Here is a 25,995-nt window from a genome sequence, read left to right on the forward strand (position 1 = left end):
CTCAGTATGGTCCTACGGCTCCTTTTACATTAGCCTTGGTGGAAAACCAGAGCGAACATTGGTTGACCCCTAATGACTGGTATTTTCTTGCCCGTGCGGCTCTTTCTGGGGGTGACTTTGTCCTCTGGAAAACAGAATTTACAGAAAATTGTCGGGAAGTTGCTCAAAAAAATACTGAACAGCCGTCCTCAAAAACTTGGACATTAAAGAAACTCCTTGGCAACCCCCCTTACGATACAAATGCAGCACAGACAAAATTCCCTCCTGGCCTCCTGGCCCAGATTCAAAATGCGGGGGTCCGGGCCTGGAAACGCCTGCCCCAAAAGGGCTCGGCTACCACCTCATTAGCAAAGATTCGTCAGGGCCCTGATGAGCCTTTTAGCGATTTTGTCTCTCGCTTAAATGATGCAGCTGAGAGACTTTTTGGGCCGAATGAACACGAAAGCACCTTTGTTAAACACTTGGCCTTTGAAAACGCAAACCCTGCCTGCCAGGAAGTCCTCCGCCCTCATAAAAACAGAGCGGACCTGTCTGAATATGTGAGACTCTGTTCAGGTGTTGGCGCCGCCCATGCCATGGGATTAGCTATAGGTGCCGCCCTCAGGGCTTCACAACAGCCTGGAGCCCGCACCTGTTACTTCTGTAAACAACCGGGACATTTCGCTAGGGAATGTCCCCAGAAAGGTCACAGCCTCGTGCCCTTAGCCCAGCCGGCTCAGGAGGCCGCCTCTGTGAGGGCCCTGCCTTCCACTCTCTGCCCTCGCTGCAACAAGGGCTGTCATTGGGCTACAGAATGCAGGTCAAAAGTCAATTATCTCGGTCAGCCCCTTCCTCCGAGGGTGCCGGGAAACTTCCAAAGGGGCCAGCCCCTGGCCCCAATGCCTCCAAGAGCGCACCCTGGGGCCTTGAGGTCCGCTCACCCCCTAACTCCCCAGCCTCAACAAATTCTCCCGCCCCAGTTCCATTCTCCTCCCTCCGGAGAGCAACTCCAGGCAGTGCCGGATTGGACTTGTGTGCCGCCGCCGAAACAGTATTAAACTCCCTTGAAGGGGCTCAGGTCATCCTTACAGGGGTGACAGGGCCCCTACCTCCTAATGTTTGTGCGCTTGTCCTTGGCCGTGCTTCTGCGGCCCTCCGAGGGGTCCAGGTCTACCCTGGCATAATAGATAGTGATTTCACAGGTGAAATTAAGATTCTGGCCACTGCTGTAAACGGCATGGTCACAATTCCTCAAGGTACGCGCCTGGCACAGCTAGTTCCTCTACCCTCCTCTGTCTGTGATAATCCCTCAATTACAAACACCCCTCGGGGGTCAGCTGGATTGGGCTCCTCGGACGCCTACTGGGTCCAGCCTGTTACTCAGGATCGCCCTACTCTCACCCTTACTATAGAGGGAAAGAAGTTTCAGGGTATCTTGGATACAGGGGCAGACACCACAGTCATTTCACAGTCTCACTGGCCATCTGCTTGGCCACTGGTTCCATCCTTCACCGATTTAAAAGGAATCGGGCAGTCTAATAATCCTTTAATTAGTCTCACCTTAGATGCTGCAGGGCACTCTGCCGCTGACAGGCACTGGCACCCTTCTCCAGATGCCACCCGGCCACTAGCCATGTGGCGAGATCCCCTCATGGGGCGTTGGAAGGGCCCCGACCTGGTCCTTATTTGGGGACGAGGTTCGGCCTGCATTCTTGACAGGATACACTCTGCTCCCAGATGCAGAATGCCTGGTTAGAGCTGTAAATATACCTGATCTGCCCAGGACAGATAGCCCCTCTCCTGAGGAAACTTCTTCTGTTTCAAATGCTGTCCCTCCAGCAAGCCCTCCAGGCTATTGTCCTCACCCACAGCAACCCCCACCAGCCCTTTAGCTCTGTTATCACTCTGCTCAGAGTTCCTGTGGGGGGGGGGGGGGACAGTGGGAACTTTACAGCAAATTGTGTTTGAGACCTTTCACACAGTATACAAGTCCCATAGTCAATCATGTTCTGGGCTGTGACACTGCTTGTCACAAATCCAGTCTGACAGCAGGGGTCATGTTTCCAAGAGCAGTGCTGAATTTTCATCCAAGGTGTCAGAAAGACTTGTCGGACCTGCTGGCCTTGGTGTCACAGGGTGGTCATAGCCGTGTTGAGCCAGCTTGACACAGCCTATGGCTGGCAGGTAGCACAACAAACAGGGTAGCACCAGAGATGCCACTCAGGGCACTTAGGTCCCTTCCACCTAGACTAACCTTTTATTCCTCAGATCAATTCCTAGATCTCTAGGAAGAGAAGCCGCGCTGAGACGACTGCCTTGACGGGAGCCTGTTACTGCTATCACCTTAGCAGTCCTTCTGGGGGTTGGAGCAACGGGAACAGGCACAGGAATTGCCTCTCTGGTCCTGTCCAACCAACAATCTGAGCTTTGACTGTCCATAGACGAGGATATTGCTCAATTTGAACAGGGAATTTCAGCCCTCCAGTCATCCCTTTCCTCCCTAGCTTGAGGTAGTTTTACAGAACAGGAGAGGCCTGGATCTCCTCTTTCTACAACAGGGTGGTCTTTGTACTGGGCTCAAAGAGGAATGTTGCTTCTTTACAGACCACACCAAGATAGTCAGGGACAGTATGGAAGGTTAGAAAAGGACTAGAAAAAAAAAAAAAGAGAGAGAGAGAGAAAAGGAGAATAAGAGCTTGGGTGGTTCTAGAATTGTTTTTCCAACTTCCTTTAGCTAACAACCCTTTTTCCCTCCCTCCTAGGACCTGTTGTAGGCCTGCTCCTGGTCCTTGCCTTTGGGCCATGGGCACTTTCCTGGCTCACTCGGTTCATCCGAAGCCAAATAACAGACCTGCCAGCCAGGCAGATCCAGGTTCATTACCACTGCTTTGATATGCAGGACTCCAGGGTTGAAATTTCCCCTGATGAGAGATGCCCCACACAGACCCCTTCACTCGGGGGAGGCTGCACCTGTGTGTGGGAAAAAGGCTCGCTCAAGGCATGATTGGAGTGCAGCTGGGACTGCACAGGCTGGGGACCATGGTACCCCAAAATCCCGAGAGCCTGGATTATATGCCCTGTTGCATAGCGGTTGTGCAGTAACAGCCTTGCGCTTACCCATTTCCGCTCCCTCAAAAAACTGCACGGTCCATTGATTCCTGCACTATGGGGACGCCTGTGGTGCTTGAGTCTGGAGAGACATTCCCTCTCGGACCTTTTTTCACAACCTTTAGAGGGATAGGGCCTCTGTAATCCTCCATGCAAAGCCTCTTTCAGAGTCCTCCTTTTAGACCATTCGAACCTGGTTTATGTTGGCCCTTAGATTTATTACTAAAAAGGGGGAGATGTCAGGGACAAGGATAGAATCTCTAGTTAGTGGAAAAATACAGACCCCCCATAAGACAGGGAACTAGATCATCTTACAGTCAGGTTGCCTAGCAACAGGACATTGAGGCAGAGCCCTTGACACTTTCACCCTGTAAACATCCTATGCAAATATCCTTAGCTTGCCCCACCTTATGCAGATGACAGCTTCTTGCTCCCCCTACCCTGCAGAAACTATATAAACCCTCTTGGAGAAAAATAAAGTTGCACCTTGATCAGAATCCAGACTTGGTGTGTTTCCTTGTATCTCCTGTCCCTATCATTCCGTCCTTAGGGTGGTCAAGAACCCGTTGAAGCCCTGCAGGCGGGGCAGAGATCCACTTGGCTCTGCCTCCCAAGTGCTGGGATTAAAGGTGTGCATCACCACCGCCTGGCCCTTTTCATCTTTTAAGCAAAACTTTAATAGATCCATGCGCCTTGTCGTTGAAGATTGTAAGGGATACCTGTTTTATGTGAAATTCCCAAGGTGGTACAAAATTTCTTAAAGACAACAGAAGTATGTACAGGAGCATTATCTGTTTTCAACATTTTTGGAAGGCCCGCTACAGAAAAAGTTAGCAGGCAATAGGTAATGCAATGAGTAACAGCTTCCAACCATCCAACCACCAACTCTAATGCACTAGGCAGTAAGTCTCAAGGATTAACCCCATACCAAGGAGCAGGCAGAGAAGTTACACGAGCAGAGCAGTCTGTAACGGTTTGTTGTGCTTGTTCTTACAGAGCTGAAATTGACACCACAGGGCAGCAGATGGTTAGTGATGGAGTGCATGAGAGGCTGTAGCTTGCTTAAATCAAACCAACTCAGGAACCGTCTGAGTAAGACGGTGAGAAGCTAGACCTACAATTTGATTTACCTCTCCCGAAAAACCAGGGAGACCAGAGTGTGCTCAAATGTGTTGGAGAAAATAAGGTGCCTCCTGATTTTTGAACAGTTGCTGCATCTGTATAAACAAAGGAAATAGTTCTTTATCCTCAGTCCATTTTATAAGAGCAGCAGGAGGTAGTTGGGCAACCTGTACAACATATAAACTGTTAACATAACTATTCAGAGGTTGAGAGGATAACCTCAAAGTTTGGAGTGAAGCAAACAGTCAGACTAATAAAGTTTCTGTGTCTCCATCAACAATAATGTGACTCACTGTCTGTAAGAAGCGAGAAATAAAGTTTTGATAGGGCTCCTCTGGACTCTGAAGAATTTTTCAAAGTTCCTCAGAGTGCCAGACAGTTTCTAACAAAATCATTGAACATTGGCATTATTTGATCGTAGGAAGTCCCTGAAACTGAGCAGATTCACCAGGCCCTCTCCCTGCCAGAGTAAACAATTAAAGCTGCTGAGAGTTGCTCCCAGACAAACCAAACTGTAAAGAATCTGAGAACAAGACCAGCTACTTGGAAGAAACAGAAACCAGCCAAACTGCCTGGAAGAGGTTTGGAACAACTGAGGCACCTGGAAAAGACACTCCAACCTGTTGAGCTGCCTGCAGGCTGTGCAGTGGGCTCCAGGCTCCCAGCTTTGTGAGCTGTCACCATGCTGGGGTGGGCTTTGGGGATGCAGCTGTCTTTGAGTCAATTGTGCTCCTGTAAATAACCCCTCACCCATACTCCTGTGAGTAACCCCAATAAAACTCGTTGGTTCACCAAATTGGACTTTAGTAGTATCCATACTTTGGCTGTTGTGGGCTACCCATCTGGAGTAAATAGACATGTATGTGGGGTCTCTCCAGGAAGTCTTGCCAAACAACAGGAGTCTCAGGCCCACCTGGCTTCTGAAAATGAAGGCCAGGAGGCTATAATGGGTCGAGGGGCTTTTGGCTCAGTTAAACTGGTAAGAGCCACTTTGGGTGATTTTATAACTACATCATTTAAAAAAAAAAAGCCTCCTCTCAGGCATCATGAAGATAAAGTAGTTCAAGAACTGAAGCCACTCCCTCGTCCTCAGGGCCTTTTATCGCCATTGTTTGACTTTTTTTCAATCTTCTGTGTCCCCAGTCTGTTTTCAAACAGACTGTCTGTCCAACTTTTACAGGGGTGTTGAATTGCAACTGAATCAGACTCATGCTGTGAGTCTGAACAATCTCATAGGAAAGTCCATAGTGCTAACTCACCAATAGGAAACTCACATGGCCCTCAGGGAAGACTGATTTTCAAACTTTCACTTACACATCCCCATGTCTTTAAATTTACAGAACCTTCTTCAGGGAACCAACGGCAACATTTTTAAATGAAAATAAAGAACTTTTCTAAGAGCTTTAGCAACACATTACAAGAACAATAATGCAGAAGCACGTGAAGCATTTGTAGAAAAAAAAGTGCTCTTAGAATCTTCCTGCCCCATGTTTTCTTCTGTTCTACCAATTCTTCCTTCGGGCTGGATGACTTCTCTTAGTTTTCTATATATTACAACCTTACTTACTCTTTTTCCTTACTCTGGTCCCTGTTCAGGTGCCAAGTGACCTTGGCCAATGGGATTTTCTCCCCAGAGACGGGGTCTGGAGGAAACTATCAGGGAATCAGAAGATGAAGAAGACAGTTAAGTTTGGGATTGGGAGGTCTTGCACGAGCTATGTCTTAATGCCAAGATTTATTAAGCCACACAGCTGCTTACATACTGTTTGTGGGGCGGGGGAGGGGCAGATAGTCAAGGTCAGCAGAAAGTTAAATCAGACAACTATACAAAGAGAACACAGGATACCTCAAACACAGATGCCTTAGGACTGATAACCACAGGCCAGAGAGTTAGAGGGAAGAGTCAGATCCCCAGAAACTGTAACCTTGACTCTTATGAGGCCCTGGCCCCAGCCCCACTGCACTTTTCAAAGTCTGCCCCTGGACAAGGACACAGAACTAATGTTCCCCTCCCTTTTCCTGTCATCTGGGCCCCTGAGAAAGTCTTGCAACTGGCCTGGCTCCCAACCCTTTACCTCTACATTTCTGCTTCTGCCCCTCTGCCTCTCTGCCCCTCTGCCTCTCTGCCTCTCTGCCTCTACCCCTCTGTCTCTGCACTGCTGCCTCCGCCTTCTCCTGTCACTGCCTCTCAGCCTCGGCCTCTCTGCCACTCTCCCTTGCCTCTCTGTCTCTGCCTTCTCAGCCCCCCGATTCTCTGCCTCTGCATTTCAGCCTCAGCCTCTATGTCACTCTATGGCTCTGCTCCTCTGACTCTCCCTCAGCCTCTATGGCTCTGCCCTTACGCCTTGCTGCCTCTCCAACTCTGCTTCAGCTCTTCTGCTTTTACCTCTCTGCCTCCCTTCCTCAGCCACTCCGCCTCTGGGCCTCTGCTTCTGCCTCCCTGCCTCCCTGCCTCCGGCTCTAGGCCTCTGCCTCTGCCTCTGTGCTTCTCCAACTCTACCCTTGCCTTTCTGCCTCAGCCTGTGTGGCTCTCTGCCTCAGCCTCTCTTGTCTCAGCCTCCATCCCTCTTCCTTTCTGCCTCTCCCCCTCTGCACTTCATTTGATCCTCTGCTTCAGCCTGTCTCTGCTTGTTCGTGTCTCTGCCTGTACCTCTTCCGCAATATTTCTGCTTCTGCCCTCCAACACTCTGCTTTTGCCCTTCTACCTCTCTACCTCTGCCCTTCGGCATCCTCCTCCTCAGCCATCTGTCCTTACCAGTTCTTGGGCCTCTGCTTTTCAGACTCTGCCCCTCAGCTTATATGTCGCACTGCCTCTGTCCCTCAGCCTCTGTGCCCCTCAGCCTCTCTGTCCCTCAGCCTCTATGCCCCTCAGCCTCTCTGTCCCTCAGCCTCTATGCCCCTCAGCCTCTCAGTCCCTTGGCGTCTATGCCCCTCAGCCTCTCTGTCTCTCTCAGCCTCTCTGTCCCTCAGCCTTTATGCCCCTCAGCCTCTCTGTCCCTTTGCATCTGTGCCCCTCAGCCTCTCTGTCCCTTGGCGTTTATGCCCCTCTGCCTCTCTGTCCCTCATCCTCAATGTCCCTCATCCTCTATGCCCCTCAGCCTCTCAGTCCCTTGGCGTCTATGCCCCTCAACCTCTCTGTCCCTCAGCCTCACTGCCTCCTTTTCTATGTGCTTCTACCTCTTCCTATGTTTAAAGGCATGAATCACCACACCAGACTTAAACCATTATTTTTTAAAAAACAACTTAAAGTTGGTTTCATAATAGTCTTCGCCAGTTCTTTTCTGCAGTGAAATCAAGAATGTGGTTTAAGGAAGTGGAGGTCTCGAAAGGTTTAGGGACTCCTCCCAGGTTTTGTGGCTGTCGTGCCCTTTCTGTCTTATTACACCAGTGCTCTCACTCTGGAAATTTCTGGCTGATTAGGGGCTGGCTGTGGGAGATTTCTTTTAAAAAGCTCTGCCCTTAGAAATTCCTAAAAAGGGACAAGTTAACTCAGAGAAATATATAACATATTTGAGAATGAAGCCCTTCAGGGCCTGATTTTTCTTTTCTTTTTCTTTTTAAGACTTATTTATTTATTATGTGTACAGTGTTCTGCCTGCATGTATGCTTGCAGACTAGAAGACGCACCAGATCTTGTTACAGATGGTTGTGAGCCACCATGTGGTTGCTGGGAATTGAACTCAGGACCTCTGGAAGAGCAGCCAGTGCTCTTAACCTCTGAGCCATCTCTCCAGCCCCCAGGGCCTGATTTTTCACCTCCATTGTCCATTCCAATGGTGCCTCAGAGTCAGGTACTAGGATATGACAGCCAGATAACACATCTCAAATTAATTGCTTGTGTTACAGGATCCTCTATGGAATCATCATCGCATCCCGATAAGGAGGACCCCAGAGATCTTTTGGTTAGCCCACTTCTTGAGCAGATAGACTATCAGTTGAATCAGGGACCTGTACTTTCTTAGGATGCACTTTTGAAGCTAACAATGCTCATTTTAATAGACTGCTGTTATTTTTTTCTTTTATGCTCTTCTTTTACGATCTTTCTCACCTCTGTGCTTGAATGGCAAACAGCATTATGAATTCGTAATTCCAGTTCAACCCCTTAGTCTTCCTGAACAGGATTTCTGTTTCAGTCTTTACATATTGTTTCCTGAAGTTCAAGCTAGCTGAGAGATAATGGGTCCAGTGGTATCTTTTAAAGGATTAAAGAGCTAAGGATGTGGCCTTCAAAAAAAATTTTTTTTTGGATACACACTATAGAAAATACACTCCATGACTCATTTCATGTGTAGTTGAAACAAAAAGTGCACAAAACCAAATTTATATTTACTAACAGCTATTCATCTTTTAAGCTGCCAGGGTACTTAGCATGTGTGAGGACATAGATTCAATCTTTAACATGAACATGAAAAAAAGCACAATTTAACTCTAATTTTTTGTCATTTTTTGAAAAATGTCATTCAATTCTGTAATCACACACTATATCACAGACATCCACACTGGAAAAGCAAAATCTGCTACTTCTATGTTCAGGCTGGGCACCCACTGAAACAGTCTACATTAACAAGACTCTGCTGTTCTGTTTCTGTCATTAATATGACTCAATTTTTTGTTAACTCCCTTGCTTGAGCAAATGACAGCACCATTGTCTGTTCCAGGAATATCTCATCAACTCTTCAGTTAAAGCAATAACAGAGATTCAAAATTTCCTTAAGATATTTTAAATTCTTAGCTTCCAAATCTTTACCCTGTTGTTTTCCCAATCCTGGACTGTTTTATTATAATCATGATCTAACTAAACCAAATCCCTGCTTTAAGACTCTCCTAAAGCCGGGCGGTGGTGGCGCACGCCTTTAATCCCAGCACTCGGGAGGCAGAGCCAGGCGGATCTCTGTGAGTTCGAGGCCAGCCTGGGCTACCAAGTGAGTTCCAGGAAAGGCACAAAGCTACACAGAGAAACCTTGTCTCGAAAAACCAAAAAAAAAAAAAAAGACTCTCCTAAAACAAAATTTCACATTCTCAAATTCAGACCTTTCCAAGAGGCATAACCACTGTTACCTGCTACCCAATAATCTCGGCTTTAACAGCAGGCTATGTTGCTATTCCACTTAGGGAGTCCACTTTGATCACAGCACAGAATACAAGTACAGCATAGGATTCATTGGTGGAGGGTGCGACTTACAAGTAAGCAGAAAAACAATAGTGCATGCAGCCTCTCGAACTCTCCTTGTTCTGCAGCATAGGCTCGTTGTAGATGTTCTAGATGAACTGTATCCAAAGTTCCAGCAGAGAGTAGCTTGTCTGGTTAGCAAGCCAATGTACCACTGTGGGCATTCTAATTTTTTTTTTTTTAAAGAGCTTTAACTCCACCCTTGGACATGAGACTAGGTACTACGTAGTTTCTCTAAGTAACGAGAAATGTGTCAGTGCTATCCCAAAGCAAGAACAATGCTTGGGTTTGTGCATGCCCAAGATAAGGTCTGCATATAAAGGAGCCTAGGAAAAGTCTTGCCTACAATCAGCCAAAGACCTTGTCTTTGCACAGATAGCTCAGTCGGCCCTCTGCTAAACTACTGGAAAGGGGAAGACAGTGAGTTTCCAATGCCATCTATAGTTGTCTCTTATCAGTTTCTCCAAAAGTGATTCCCATATAACTAGTGTGTTTCCACCTGTACTTTAAAAGGGACTTGTTTTCACTTTGGGGATGACTACCATTTACTATCATGTTGCTGCTGCTGCTGTTTGTGGGCATGACTTTACAGGTGACAGCTTACCAAATTTTATGCTTTATTTATTTACTTATTTTTACAGTTCTAGAGATTGAACATCAGGGCACGACCACGCTAGACAAGTGTTTTACTGCTCAGCTATGTATTGGATATATTAAATGTATGTAATTTATTGTATTAAAATTATAATCCAAAAGTTATGAAAAATAAATTAGGTATTGAGGAAAGTAAAGGGTATAGATGCTGCAAGTGTGGTCACATGTTGATAATTCTTAAGATACATTTATTTTCTCTTTGATAATTCCTTATAAAACTGTGATACCAAGTATTGAAGCCAGGCATTGTATATAGGGACCATATGCTCTGCTCCCATGATACATTGTTAGCCCCGACATTTTCCTTAGTTTTTATATCAATTTTATCACATAATTATTCAACCAAAAATAGTCAACCAGGATGTCACCTTGGCATTTGGAGAGTTAGAAACAGGAGGATCAGAAGTTAAAGGCCATATAGCTATATAGCCAGTTTGAGGCCAGCCTTGGCTACATGAAGCACTCTCTCAAAAGAAACATAAAATAAATTTTTAAAAGCAAAAAAAGGAATGACAGGAAAGAAAAGTCATTAAGTAAGCAAATTTATGTGTTTTTTAGTATAAATAATCAAGCTTTATGATTCAATAGACCTTCACTGATTTCTCAAGAGTTTGGAACCTATTATTTTACAGTTTCATGTCAAGTGTATAAAGTAGGGTTTATTGTTCCATTTTCAAGATAAGGAAACAGAAACTTATTAAAATTAGGTAATTTTCTCAATGTCATACTGTATGTGATAAATCCTCCTTTTCACATTTCCAATGCAAGCTGTCTTCTAAATCTGTGTGCTGGAAGTAGTAGGGTACGGTTGGTTTTTTTGTTTTTTTGTTTTTTTTGTTTTTTTTTGTTTTTTTTTTTTGTATCTTACGAGTCTATGGACTTTTAAACATTTTCCTACTGGAACTTCTGGAAAATAAGAGGCATAAACTACTAGATTTCGGCCGGGCGGTGGTGGCGCACGCCTTTAATCCCAGCACTCGAGAGGCAGAGCCAGGCGGATCTCTGTGAGTTCGAGGCCAGCCTGGGCTACCAAGTGAGTTCCAGGAGAGGCGCAAAGCTACACAGAGAAACCCTGTCTCGAAAAAAACAAAAAACAAAAACAAAAACAAAACAAAACTACTAGATTTCCAGAATTCTTCTGCATGATTCTCTGTGGTAAGAAGTAAATGTGTATGGAATTGAAGAGAAGAGAGAAGGGTGTGGTGGCCTTTAATACTTTAATACTCAGGGGTTTAAGGGAAGAGCATCATACACAGTGAGTTCAAGGCCAGCCTGGGCTATGAAATGGAACATTTTTTTCAAAAGCCAAGAGAGGGGGGAAGAGCAGATAGGAAGCAGGAAGGAGAAAAGGGAGATGGAAAGAAAAAAGAAGAAAGACAAAAAAATAGAAGGAAAAATCATTTTAAAAATTAAAGGGACAAAAAGATATAAATCAGTGTATGAGTTGATTAAATAAAAGTTCTTCGGTGATTTAAAAGGCCTTCCAGTGATACCAGACAAGAACATGAACTTAGAATTCAGGAAAACATGAGTACAAACTCACCCTCCCACTTGGAAGTGCTCAAGACTGAAACTACCTCTTCCAAATTTCAGTTCCTTATTACCCTATGGACGTCTGGAGCAGCTTGGATTCATTTTTTTTTTCTCTGCTAACTAAATAATTAAAAGACAAGAAAAACTCTGAAGCACAACCGGTAGCAACAGGAAAAATCCCAGCCAACAGCAAGCTGTTTTGATGGAAATTTATTTTATTAAATTGAAGGGGTGCACATGCACAGCAAGAGACACGGAGACAAAAACCGCCTGCAAAATGGAAGGGGTACCCAGACAGCCAAAGTTGGCTTTTAAGGGGATTTGTAGGACTGGAATTGGGGTCTTCTCCTAATTTTAGCGCTGGTCAGTTTGAACAGATAGGGAAGCTGACTGGCCCATAACTTTAGGTAAATGTGTCCTGGTCTGATCTTAAACTTCTCAGTGGGCGGGAGGCAGCCAGCATGAGAAAAAGCCTGGAAGACTTTGTCTCGGGTCAAGAGGGCCAGAAAGAACCCAGGAAGAAGTTTCCATCTTTTTATAAATCTATCTGTGAGTCCTTTCCCTATCTGTCTGCCTATCAGGACCCTCGCCTATACAAAATGGTGACTCTTAAAATGGTTTCTTAGGAAACGAGAAAATGTGGAGTGATGGTTGTAGCTTGGTGGGTATCACACTTTCCTGGGATGTAAGGATCCCTGGGTTTAATCATCAGCATGACATAAAACCAGGTATGTTAGTACCTGGTACTCTTGTAATCCCCAAATCCAAGAGGATCAGAAGTCCAATGTTATCCTCTGCCATATAGACTTCATGATCTGGAATACATGAAACCCTGTCTCAAAAAAAAATTTGTAGTGGGTAGTTGTTCCAGCTTTGACTTGGAAGTACTACCCCCACTGAGGCTTCGGTAACTGTCACACCTACAAGGTGGAGCGGAGATCCAGTCTTGGTTCCTGGATCCTGGACGCTGGAGGTAGACCGAGCAGAGTTCTCCAGAGAACAACGCTGGACTGCGCTTCACCTTTCCCAAACCCTGTTATCTATCCCTTCACTTGTAACTTACCCCACAAAATAAACCTCCCTTTTAACTACGTGGAGTAGCCTTAATATTTCTACCAATAAAAATTAAATAAAAAGAAAGCAAATTTTTAAACAATTTAGGAGGGATTCATTTACTTAATGTTCCATATATAAAATCAGGTGCTAAGATGCAATGCCAAGCTACGTGCAGAAGCAAATACTTTCCTAATTTCTCCACTTATGTACCTCTTCAAGAAGCAGATGCTGAGCCCCTCCTATGTACCAGATTTTTTACTGGGCACTAGGAAAACAGATGGACCAGATGGGATCCCACAATTAATAGGTGAAAAACTATTTCACTCAAGTCTCTTCCTCTTCCTAGGAATGTATTCCTGGACATTGCTTTTTATATACCTAGAATTTAGGGCAGAATATCTGCCATAATTGAATTCAGAATGAACATAAAAGAAGACACCAGTTCCTGTTGTATTTTAAAAACAGCTGGCAGCAGCCTTGGTGGGTTGGAGCCAAGGGCCCCCCACGGTGATGCAGACAGCACTCACATAGAAGATTTTATTGGAGGAAGGGAGGGAGGGAGGGGAGAGAGAAAGGGGACCCAGAGCGGCCTCCTGGGAAGAGAGAGAGGGAGAGAGAGAGAGAGAGAGAGAGAGAGAGAGAGAGAGAGAGAGAGAGAGAGAGAGATGAGTGGGGCCTTGCAGCTATAACAAAATATCACATGGATCAGGTATTTTAAAGACAAAGGACATTTCTTTTTCACAGTTCCGAAGGGTTAGGTGGAGGTGGTATCAAGAGGTTGGTGTCTTCTGAAGCCTTGCTCTGGGGCTTTGGGCTTCAGTATGGTCTTTCCTTGTATTAGTCTGTCTGCCTATTTCTTCTCTAATCTCCTCCCCCCCTTTAAATGGGCCACTAACCCGTTCAATTGGATTAGGGCCCACAGGAATGGCCAGGTTTTAACTTAATCACAGTGTCTCCAAATAAAATCACATTTGGGGGTACTAGGGATTAGAATTCAAACACATGAAGTTTTTAGGTGAGCGTACAATTCACCTCATAATGTTGCTTATATGATCTTGACTAGGTCACTTCTGAACCTGTTTCTCCTGAGGTAAATAGAAATAAAATTAATTTTTATGTAAAATATTTTTATTTGCTGGGCAGTGGTGGCACATGCCTTTAACTGCAGCACTCAGGTAGCAGAGGCATGTGAATCTCTGAGTTCAAGGCCAGCCTGGTCTACAGAGTGAATTCTGGAACATCCAGGGATACACAGAGAAACCTTGTCTTGTAAATAAAAAAAATTCATTTAAATATTACACACAGTCTATTTTGACCATATTCTTTCCCCTCCCTCAACTTATCCCAGATTTTCCCTGCCTCCCTACCAACTTCAAATTCTTTCTCTCTCAAAAAACAAAAAGAAAAAAACAAAGAGAAGGGAAATGGGGAATTTTATTTTTAATATTTAACAACTAGCAGCATCTGAGCAGCCTTGGTGGCTACATTTCTAGAGCACAGTTCTGTAAGCCTTTACTGTTGCAAGCATTAACCCTTCAGCTTCTGGATTGTGTGTGGCAATGCAAAGGAATGAAGCTCCCACAGACAGATCAGGGATGTTGTTATAGTCATGAAGGCTGATACCAACCAGCATGGTTATTTTTAAATATTTCAAAACCTGTATCTTTGTATTTCAATATCAATTTTAATAAAAATGGAAATGGTGCCCATCTAATTACTATACACACACACACACACACACACACACACACACACAGAGAGAGAAAGAGAGAGAGAGAGAGAGAGAGAGAGAGAGAGAGAGAGAGAGAGAGACAGAGAGAGAGAGAGAGAGAGAGCTGTGGGATGTTCTGTATGTTACGTGTGTTACTTGATTGGGTAATAAATAAAACACTGATTGGCCAGTAGCCAGGCAGGAAGTATAGGCGGGACAAAGAGAAGAGAATTGTGGGAAGTGGGAGGCTGAGGGAGAAAGACCTGCCAGCCACTGCCATGACAAGCAAGATGTGAGGTACCGGTAAGCCACGAGCCACGTGGCAACTTATAGATTAATAGAAATGGGTTAATTTAAGATAGAAAAATTAGATAACAAGAAGCCTGCCACGGCCATACAGTTTATAAGTAATGTAATCGTCTGTGTGTTTATTTTATAAATGGGCTGTCGGACTGCGGAGGCTTGGCGGGACCTGGACAGAAAACTCTCCAGCTACGAGAGAGAGAGAGAGAGAGAGAGAGAGAGAGAGAGAGAGAGGGAGGGAGAGAGCTCTTCTTTCCCAAACACTAACTTTGGTTTTTCTAAGGCTTCATTCTTCTCTTAGTAACTTTTTGGGAGCTGGCAGTTGTACTGACGAATGTTCTGTGAGTCTTTGCTGGAAAACAGGAAGCATCTTTAGTGTTATTTATTAAGTCAGAGAAAGTAGCTCTCATCCTATAAGGAGATACTTCCTTGACTTTGTCTTTCCTACAATCCAAATATCTTTGGGCTAGGAAGATAGAGAAGGCTTCCACCTTTCACTTGACAGAGTGCCATGAACCCTACAATTTCTTATCTCCTGACTTCTGTCCTACCTCATCTCTGATTTGCCAGTGTGATGGAAGGCCATGGGGGAAGGACCTTGGGAGTAGGGTAGTTGCAGAATCCTTAAGAAGAACTTAAGTTGAGAAGAGACAATGTAAGCTTTGTGGAAAGGGCTGGGAGACAGTGGCACACACCTTTAATCCCAGCACTTGGGTACTGTGGAATAATGCTTTTGTACACTGGTTTAATAAAAAGCTGATTGGCCAGCAGCCAGGCAGGAAGTATAGGCAAGATAAGCAGACAAGGAGAATTCTGGGAAGAGGAAGGCTGAGTCAGATGTCAGCCCGCCGTCCAGGGAGCAGCATGTAACGGCACATAGGTAGAGCCATGGAACACGTGGCGACATATAGATTAACAGAAATGGGCTGAGTTTAAGTGTAAGAGCTAGTCAGTGGTAAGCCTGAGCTAACGGCTGAGCAGTTTTAATTAATATAAGCCTCTGTATGTTTACTTGGGTCTGAGCAGCTGTAGACCAGGTGGGACACCAGAATACTTTCAGCTACACTTGGGAGGCAAAGGCAGGTGGATCTCTGTGAGTTCAAGGCCAGCCTGGTCTACAGAGTGAGTTCCAAGAAATGCCCCAAAGCTACACAGAGAAACCCTGTCTTGAAAAACAAAACAAAACAAAAAAGATTTGTGGGAAGGATATTGACCAGAAACCTCACAGGGTTTAGCAGGACATAAGTGGAGAGTAAAATCAATTTTAGCATCTTAGCATACCTAGGGCTGAAGCAGGACTCTTCTGGAAAACTAGAGAAGGAGTGGGGGGAGGCCACATTATGGTGGCAGCTATAGAGAAGCTAGAGAGATGGTTTCTTTGCAGGTAGAGCTCCTAGGACATTTCAGGAAGTTCTTTAGAACCAACTTCCAAATCATGTCATGGTAGTAGCCATAGCAATCCTTACTTGCATCAGGATTGGAGGGGACCAGTATCATCTCATCTCTTTTTAAGGAAACCATGAAGTCAAAGCTTATTACTCTCCAAAGCTAGTAGGGTAGCCTGCTATAATAAAAAAGAGTACTGAAAATAAAGCCAGAAAGGCTAGACTGTACCTTTAACTCCCTCTTGAGTTAAGCAAATTTCTTCACTTCTTTGACATATGTAACATGGGAGAGGGAACCCTTTAGTACCAGAGGGGCCCTTGCTCCATTATCATCTTAGGCCCCTGAGTCAATGGAGAATAGGGCCTGGTAAGAGAATAGGCCACCATTTCACCTTTTGCCCTCCAGCCTAGACTTCCCTCTTAGCACTGGAGCCAATACACTCTAAAGAAGCCACATATACAGGTAGATAGTACATTTCAATCGTATTCACCATCCCTCATTACTCTTTTGTCCCCTTCCCACTTGTAGTGGTCCCTTTTTTCCTGCCAACTAGCCCCCATCTACTTTCATGTCCTTTTATTTATTTTTTTATTACTCAATGACTTCCATTATGATTGGCTAGGGTTAAGCTGAAGGTAAACTACACTTTGAATGGTAATGATTTAAAAACGCAGGTTCAGCAACAGTAGCAAATGTGGCACTCTGGGGAGGAGACCATAGTGATAACAGAGAAGGGTACGCATGTGTGGGGCAGGAGATAGGTGTCATATACCTTTCTGTTTGCTGTGAACCTCAAACGTCTCCAACAACATTGTTTAAAGGAAAAAAAAGGAAGTGAGGGAGGGCAGTGTTGCCGACTAATAAAAATGCTTAGCTTAATCCTTGGCATTTATTGTACATTGTGTGGTTTTTGACTGGTGTTTATTTTTAAACATATTTCATGATATGATAGTACTGTACAGAGTAGTTTACCTGACCCACACATCCTGTGTCTTACCTATCCATTTCTCTTTCCCCGGTAATCCCTGGTAAGTAGTGATTTGTTTTCTAATCAGGGTTTAAAATTTTGTACTGATATATATTTGTTGTATAAAGTGATGAATTTCATGACATTTTTTGTTCAAGCATATCTTGTATTTTTTTACCGTATTCACTTCCCATTACCGTTGTCCTTGAAGCAGAATAAGGTAGAAAAGACCAATTATTAGATATTGATTCATTTATTTAAATTTAGTGATTTACTTAATGCACTGCTTCTACTGCCTATTGGTCAAGCATGACTTCACTTGCTCCCTGGAACAGAATGACCTGAAGAAACAGCTGAAACTATTGACCATTGCCCTTAACCTGCTGACTGCCACATACTCTTCTGTAAGATCTCACTTGCTTGCCTGCCCCAACTTGTGGTTTTAGAGTATAAAATAAAAATACAAACTGGACTCTGCATCAAAACCTCGCAGGAGCTGTCTTGATTTTGGTCCACCAGTGGCATCTCCTCTCTTTCTTTTCCATTGGTGTCAGAGTGCTTATTCCAAAAAGATTCCTGCAACATTCTGTCTCCTTTCTTCCTCCTATCACTTCCCTTCCCCCTACTCTCTCTATAGAACACACACACACACACACACACACACACACACACACACACACACACACACATTCCCTATTTGGGAAAAATATGCAATATGTAATTTTATTGATCTGGCTTATTTTTCTTATTTTTCTCTGTCTTTCTTTCTTTTAGGTATATTCTTGCTTTGTATTTCAGAATAGTGGGAGCTGTGATAGCATCACCCTAGATACCTAAATTTAATACAAACAATCTGTGTGTGTCTTTGTTTGAAGAACTAGTAAATCAAGCTGGAACAGAGCTGGAAGCTTCCTGCTAGCTAGCTTTGATAATACCAGAAGGTGCTATACAGGCTGTTCATAGAGAAAAGTCATCAACAGCCTTACTCAGCTCTTGGTGGTATGTGTTACACTACCATCCTTCCAGGAGAAAAGTAGTAGTAATTTTCCCCCTAGAGCAGTAGGTTTCCACACAGCTTTTCAAAAGGCCTATAGTGTTAGTTGCTCCTCCCCATATTCTCTCCTTTACCCTTCTCTCCCACCAGCCTCCCTATTTAATAATGTTCATAATGACTGTGCTATCAATTTCCTGCACAGTAAATCCTCCCTTTTGTCAATGAGTTCAAGCCTATTCACCACTTTCTCTTTTATCAGATTCAGGATTTCTGGCCTTATGTCGAAATTCTTTTTTGTTTGTGTGTTTTGTTTGTTTTTCAAGACAGGGTTTCTCTGTGTAATAGTTCTGGTTGTTCTGGAACTCGCTCTGTAGATCAGGTTGGCCTCAAATTCACAGAACCCTGCCTGCCTCTGCCTCCTGAGTGCTAAGATCAAAGATGTACACCACCACTGCTCAGCTTATGTTGACACTCTTGATCCGGTTTGAGCTGAGTGATCAAGGGTGATAAACGGGACTCTACTGTTATTTTTCTGGGTGTAGCTATCCCATTTGACCAGAACCATTTCTTGAAGATGTTGTCTTTTCCCTAATGTGCATTCTTAACTTCTTTGTCAAAAATCAGGTGTTTGTAGGTGTGTAGAACTATGACTGCATCTTCAATTTTATTCCATTGATCAACATGTCTGATTTTGTGCCAGTACCATGCTGTTTTTATTATTATAACTCTGTAATACAATTTGAGGTTGGGGTGGTAATGCCTCTAGCAGTTCTTTTATTATTCAGGATTGTTTAGATATACCTGAGTTTTTTGTGTTTCCATATTAAGCTGAAAAATGTTCTTTCTATTTTTGTGAAGAATCATGTTGGAATGTGTGATGGAGATTATATTGCATCTGTAGGTTACTTTTGGTAGGACGGCCATTTTCACTACATTAATCCTACCCATCCATGAACATGGAAGATCTTTCCATCTTCAGACATCTTTTTAATTTTTCTTCAATATCTTAAAGTCCTTATTGTACAAGTCTTTCACTTGCTTGGTTTGAGTTATCCCAAGATACCTTTTTGAGTCTCCTCTGCAAGACAGACCAATGATAAGAATTTGATTTTCTGAAGCTTCAAGAAACCTGAGAATATCAGACTATGACTGTGCTTTTCTATGGAATGGAGAAAACATTTGCCAGCATTTCATCCAGCAAATAACTAATAAATATTGAGAATATATAAAACACTCAAAACATTAAACTCTAAAACAAGAACAGAACAAGTAAACTGGCTAAGCATCATAGCACACTTTAAATCCCAACACATGGAAGACAGAGGCAGGAATATTTCAGTGAGTTCGAGGCTTACCTGGTCTATATAGTGAACAGGTCATGAAAACAAACAAATGAACAAAAATACAAGTAAACCAATCTATCCAAATTCAAGTGAACTGAAAAGATACTTCAAAGTAAGAATTACAAATATCCAATAAGTACTTGAAAGAAATCAGCTGCTTTGGCTATACAGACAGTAACTATATGTATCAGGAAAAAAAAAGATTGCTGGGGTTGGGGATTTAGCTCAGTGGTAGAGCGCTTGCCTAGCAAGCGCAAGGCCCTGGGTTTGGTCCTCAGCTCCAGAAAAAAAATGATTGCCCACTGCTATTATCAAGGAAAAATTGATAGTAAATGTTGGCTGGGATGTGGGGAAAGATGACCTTTATTCAGTGTTGGTCAGAGTGTAAATTGGAAATCAATGTGGAAGTTTCTTAGAAAACTGAAATGAGAAATTTCATATGACCCAGATATACCACTCTTGAGCATATACTCAAAGGCCTCTTTCTACCTTACAATAGAGATACTTGCACATCCATGTTCTTTCTACCTTACAACAGAGGTACTTGCACATCCATCTTCGTTACTGCTCTATTCATAATAAAAAAGAAAATAGAATCAGCCTACATGCCCATTAATTGGTGAATGGATAATTAAAATGTGGTACATATACCAAATGTAATTTTATTAACTGTGAAAAATAAATTATGAAATTGTCAGTAAAATGAATAGGACTGGAAAATATTGCCTTAATTGAAGTAACTCAAGGTCAGAAAGAGCAACTCCTCGTATTATTTCTCAGGTGAGAATCCTGGCTGCTAATTTTTATACATGTGCATTTAGGTTAGAGTGAGTGTGTTTAGGGCCATGAACCTAGAAATGGAGCCATGAAAGTAGAGAAACAGAAACTTTTTTAACGTGAGGGAAGTAGTAGAATATGTGTTAGGAAAAGGAAAGGGAGAAAAGTGGAGAAGTTTAAGTGGACAGAGAAGTACAAGAAGATGGGGAGAGGAAGGAGTGAGGGGGAGAACCAATCAAAACAAATGACGTACAAAAAAGCCAGAAGGAAACTCGATAATAGATAATCAGACGATAAAATAAGGGGCTGGAGATATGCCTTGCTGGTTAAGAGTACTTACTGCTCTTCTAGCAAACTTGACTTTGGGTCCCACCACTCACATAGCAGCTCACAACCTTCCAAAACTCTATTTCCAGGGGATTTGACACTCTGAAAGTACCAGCACATACTGGTTAGTTGTTGTTGTTGTTGTTGTTGTTTTATTGCATGGTTGTGTCAACTTGACCCAAGCCAGAGTCACCTGGGAAAATGAACCTCAATTGAGAAAAACGCCTCCATCAGTTTGTAAACAATTTCATAGGGCATTTCATTTTATTAATGATTGATGTAAGAAGGCTCAGCCTACCGAGGAGTGCCATCTGTAGTCCTGGGTGGTATAAGAACACAAGCTGAGCAAGCCATGGAGAGCAAGCCGATAAGTATCACTCCTCCATGGCCTCTGCTTCAGTTCCTCCCTCCAGGATCTTGCCATGAGGTCCTGCCCTCACTTCCTTAATGACCATCATGTAGCATAAGCCACATAAATCCTTTCCTCCCCAAGTCACTTTTGTTTATGGTGTTTATCACAGCAATAGAAAGAAAACTAAAGCATAGAGGATATTTAGATTAGTGAAACTATTCCACATGATTTTACTGTAACTGTCAATATGCATTAGGCAAAGCCTATAGAACTGTACAGCACAAAAAAAAATTGAACCTTAATGTACACTGTGAGATTTAGTTAATGCATCAATGTAGTTTCATCTATTATAACGTAACTTAAGATGCTAAGAATATGGAAAAACTGGCTTATATGTGAGAGGAATATGAGAGAGCTCTGGATTTTCTGCTCTATTTTTCTACAAACTTAAAACTGCCACACAAACTAAAACCTATTAAGAAAAATCTGTGGTGGTGTAAATCTTTTGTAAACCTAACACTACTGTGCTGAGAAAGGAGTCACAAATCCATGTCCAGTCCAGGTGACAAAGTGAGATCATGGAAGGAGAGAGAGGAAGCAGAGACTGAAACAACACAAATAATGAAGCTGAAGTGGGTAAAATACCCTTTCATTAAGTTATTTCTTTGACAGTTCATACATGCATCTAATGTATCTGGTTACTCTCGACCTACATCCCTCTTATGTCTCTCATATTTCTATCAACCCACATCCTTACTAGTCCTTTCTTCAACTTCATGGGTTTAAGGTTAGTTTTGTGACCCATTTAGTTTCACCAGGGCCATCTATGTGACTGTTGGATTCAAACTATCCATTAGAGCTAGTAGGGACACATTCGAAGGCAATGACTCCCCTCTCCACTAATCTATCAGTAGTAAATAGTCCAGTAGTGAAGAATAGGGCCCTCTAAGCCCACCCTCCATCAATGCCTGACTTTTGATGATTTTATTCTTGTGCAGACATAATTCAAGCAGCTGCTGTGAGTTTGTATCTTGAACAGAAGATGACATTTCATTATCTTTTCTAGCTCTTACGTTCTTTTTGTCCCCTCTCAAACAATGTTCCCTGAGCCTTAGAGGAGATGATATAAATGTCTTGTTAGGGCTGAGCATTCATTCATTTCTTATTGTTAGCACTTTATGCAGCCATGAGTCTCTGCATTCACCACCACCCACTGGAAAGTGAGGCTTTTTGGATTAAGGCTAATAGTAGCATGTCTATGGGTGTAATCATAAACATTTAGAAGGTGGTTTGATACTTTGTCAATTCAGCAAATACAATAGTATTCCCTTGCCCTGGGGCTTATGTCTTCCTCAAGTAGAAAAAACTTAAAAGATAAAAAAAATACTAAAATTCAGAAAAATTAAGCCAAATGGTGGTGCTGCATGCCTTTAATTCCAGCACTTAGGAGGCAGAGGCAGGCGGATCTCTGTGATTTCGAGGCCAGCCTGGTCTACAGAGTGAGTTCCAGGACAGCAGCCAGGGCTACACAGAGAAACCCTTTCTTGAAAAACAAACAAACAAACAAAAAGAATAAGTACATAGTGATAGTGAGCTCCCCAGATTTCAATTAATTTCTCCAATGCTTCCATGTCTCCTCCTCTTCATCCTCATGATACTTGCCATGCCTGTAAACAACAAGATCCATGTTGGAAGTCAGATGTGGCAGGTAAGGCCTGTGATTACAGCACCCAGGAGGCTGAGGCAAGAGGATAAGCTTAACGCCAATCTGGGATACACATGAGTTCCAGGCCTGCCTGTACTACACAATGAGACTTCTCTCTTTTATTCAAGGTTCAAGGTAAGAAAATTGACCAGATATTGCTTTTTCTGTGACTTGGTGAAGAATAAACAAAGATAATAAAGAAGAAAACTTTATTCCAAAAGGAGAGGAAGAGCTTCAGAAGTTCACAAAGTAATGAGATACCACAAAAGTATCAGGGAAAGATGGGCAGCACACAAAAAAGAAGTCAGGAGCATGGCTTCACAGTTGGGGTGATGAATCAGAAGCCTCCTCCAAAAGGTAAGCTGAGCATCCCTGGTGAAAACAGACTGGAAGACCTACCCTCAGAACAAACTCACAGCTTTTACAAACCTCAAAACCAGTCTCAAGATTTGGTGAGACAGTAAATACTTTGGTGTATGATTCATCATTAGGAAGGAATCTTACTTTGTCATGATGTTACCTGAAGGGCAGGAGTTGGGCACCATTTTGAGAAAACCTGTTGTTTGATACTGTACTACAGTGGAGCCTTGAGAACAAGTAACAGCTACAAGAAAAGGAGCCTGAACTTAATGTTGATAATTTCTACTAATTACAGTGGCTTTCTGGGAACCCATCTTATCTGCAACTTTATAAATTTGTTCATGCTCTTTTCCAGGTCACATTTCACATTTTTCCCCATATCTTTTTGCTTTACTTGCTTTTTTTTCACTGTTGACTCAGATAAGAGTGAGAATCATGACACAGCTTGACTAGTATTCTTTCTTTGAATTTTCTCTGCCAACTAAATTAGTATACTCCTTTTTAATTCATCCAATCTCAAATTCTCAGGACATGGACAGAATACAGCCAGGTTCCTTGCCAGAATGTCATCCAAACAGTCTCTAGCCAACTTTTTAACAGAGAATTTGTTCTCTCTGAAACCTTATAAGCTAGGTCTCTACCATCTACATTTCAATCAGTATTTTAGTCTTCCGTATTCCCACCATAATAGCCCATTAAGCTCTGTTGACAGCATTTTAGGTCTTTTCTAGTCCTAAGTTTTCACTCTTCTACATTCATCTTGTAACCAATTCTCAAAGCCTACATGCTTCATATGTTTGTCATAGCAATGACCCCACTCCTCAGGACCAGTTTTGTGTTTTATTTAATTTTCATATTGTGACAAAATGCCTCGCAAGAGCAACTTCAGAAAGGGACTGAGTTGGCTTGCAGTTTGAGGTAGAGTCTTTCCTAGCCATGAAGGCAGGATAGCTGGAGACTGGGGAAGCTGCTTCCACTGTTTCTACAATCAAGAAGCAAAGATAGGTGAATGCTGCTGCTCAGCTTCTTTTCTCCTCTCTCCTCTTTCTTCTCTTTTTCTCTTCTCTTCTTTTCTTTGGGATGGAGTCTCATGCAGGATAGGCTGCCCTATCAATATATACTCAGGGATGACCTTGAATTTCTGATCCTCCAGCCCTCTACCTCCTGAGTGCTGGGATTACAGCATTGTGCGACCATGCCTGGTTTTATGTGACTGCATACTAGGCAAGCACTCTGCCAATTGAGTTTCATCCCTTTCCTCCTAGGTTCTCATTTTTCATTCATTTCAGGAGCCAGCCCATGGAGTTAGTGTCTCCCACATTCTGGGTAAGTCTTCCCTGATCGGTTAAACCTTTACAGAAATACCCTCATAGACACTAAGACTTGTGTTCTGCACTGATTCTAAATCCAGTGTATTTGGCAATGACGATTAACCATCATAGCCACTAGGGAAAACAGTATGGAAGTTTCTCATGAAACTAAACAAATAGAACCACAATATGGTACATCTACACCATATACGTACCCAAAGGACTCTAAGTTGATATACCATAGAGAAACTTGCACATCCATGTTTATTGCTGTACTATTTACAACACCTAGGAAATGAAACTAGTTTAGATACTAATTGAGCGATGAACGGATAAAGGGCATTTTGACACACATGCACAACAGAATTTATTCCACAGAAAATAAAATGAAATGGTGACATTTGCAGGAAATGGACAGAACTGGAAATCATCATGCGCAGTGAAGTGAGCTAGACTCAGAAAACCAAATACTGAGTGCTTTCTCTTACATACAGATTCTTGGTGTGTGTGTGTGTGTGTGTGTGTGTGTGTGTGTGGTATTATGAAACTAGAAACAGGATCATGAGAAAAGAAGATCTTTTTAAATAAATATTTTTATTTCACAATTAATTTAATTTTACATATCAGCCACAGATTCCTCTGTCCTCCTTCCTCCCAACCCTCAGCCTTGCCCCCCCAATCCAACCCCCATTCCCACCTCCTCCAGGGCAAGGTCTCTCCTAGGGAGTCAGCCCAGCCTGGTAGATTCAGTTGAGGCAGGTCCAGTCCCCTCCTCCCTACACCCAAGCTGAGCAAAGTTTCTCACCATAGGCCCTAGGTTCCAAAAAGCCAGCTCATGCACCTAGAACAGGTCCCCGTTCCACTGCCTGGGAGCCTCCCAAACAGTTCAAGCTAATCAACTGTCTCACTTATCCAGAGGGTCTGATCCAGTTGGGGGCTCCTCAGCTATTGGTTCATAGTTCGTGTGTTTCCACTAGTTTGGCTATTTGTCCCTGTGCTTTTTCCAATCATGGTCTCAATATCTCTTACTTATATAGTCCCTCCTCTCTCTCGCTGATTGGACTCCTAGAGTTCCACCTGGGGCTTGGCCGTGGATCTCTGCATCTGCTTCCATCAGTCACTGAGTGAGAGTTCTATCATGACAGTTAGGGTGTTTGGCCATCAGATCACCAGAGTAGGTCAGCTCATTGCCAGTAGTCTATAGTGGAGGTATCTTTGTGGATTTCTGGGGACCTCTTTAGCTTTCTGCTTCTTCCTATTCCCATGGGGTCTTCATTTATCATGGTCTCTCTTTCCTTGTTCCCCCACTCTGTTCCCGATCCAGCTGGGACCTCCTGCTCCCCTAAGCTCTTTTTCCTCCAACCCTTGCCCTCCATTAACCCCCTCACATCCAGTTTGCTCATGTAGATCTCATCCATTTCTCTGTCATTGGGTGATCCCTGTCTTTCTTAGGGTCCTCCTTACTAGCTAGCCTCCCTGGAATTGTGAGTTGCAGTCTGGTTATCCTTTGCTTTACATCTAGTATTCATTTACAAGTGAGTACATACCATGTTTGTCTTTCTGAGTCTGGGTTACCTCACTCAGGATGATTTTTTCTAGATCCATCCAGTTGCCTGCAAACCTCATGATGTCATTGTTGAGAAAAGAAGATCTTAAGGGAAGACAAAGAGAAGGAAAGTGAGAGTGATGAAATACAAGTTGGGGGAGCCACAAAGAGAGATGAATGTACCAAGAAGAGGTAGGCAGGAGGGATGGCAGTAGGCGAGGACAACATACAGCAAAACATGTATGAAAAGCAAATTAATGCATATGTATCAAAATGCCATAATAAAGCCCAG

General features: G+C 43.2%; 1 pseudogene; it reads left to right on the top strand.

Annotated features, from left to right (window-relative positions):
• The window catches only part of LOC131900033 (eukaryotic translation initiation factor 4B-like), a 36,947-nt pseudogene that overhangs the window by 7,723 nt on the left and 3,229 nt on the right, over nucleotides 1-25,995 (top strand).

This window comes from Peromyscus eremicus, chromosome X, assembly GCF_949786415.1.
Source record: "Peromyscus eremicus chromosome X, PerEre_H2_v1, whole genome shotgun sequence".
Classification (NCBI taxonomy): Eukaryota; Metazoa; Chordata; class Mammalia; order Rodentia; family Cricetidae; genus Peromyscus; species Peromyscus eremicus.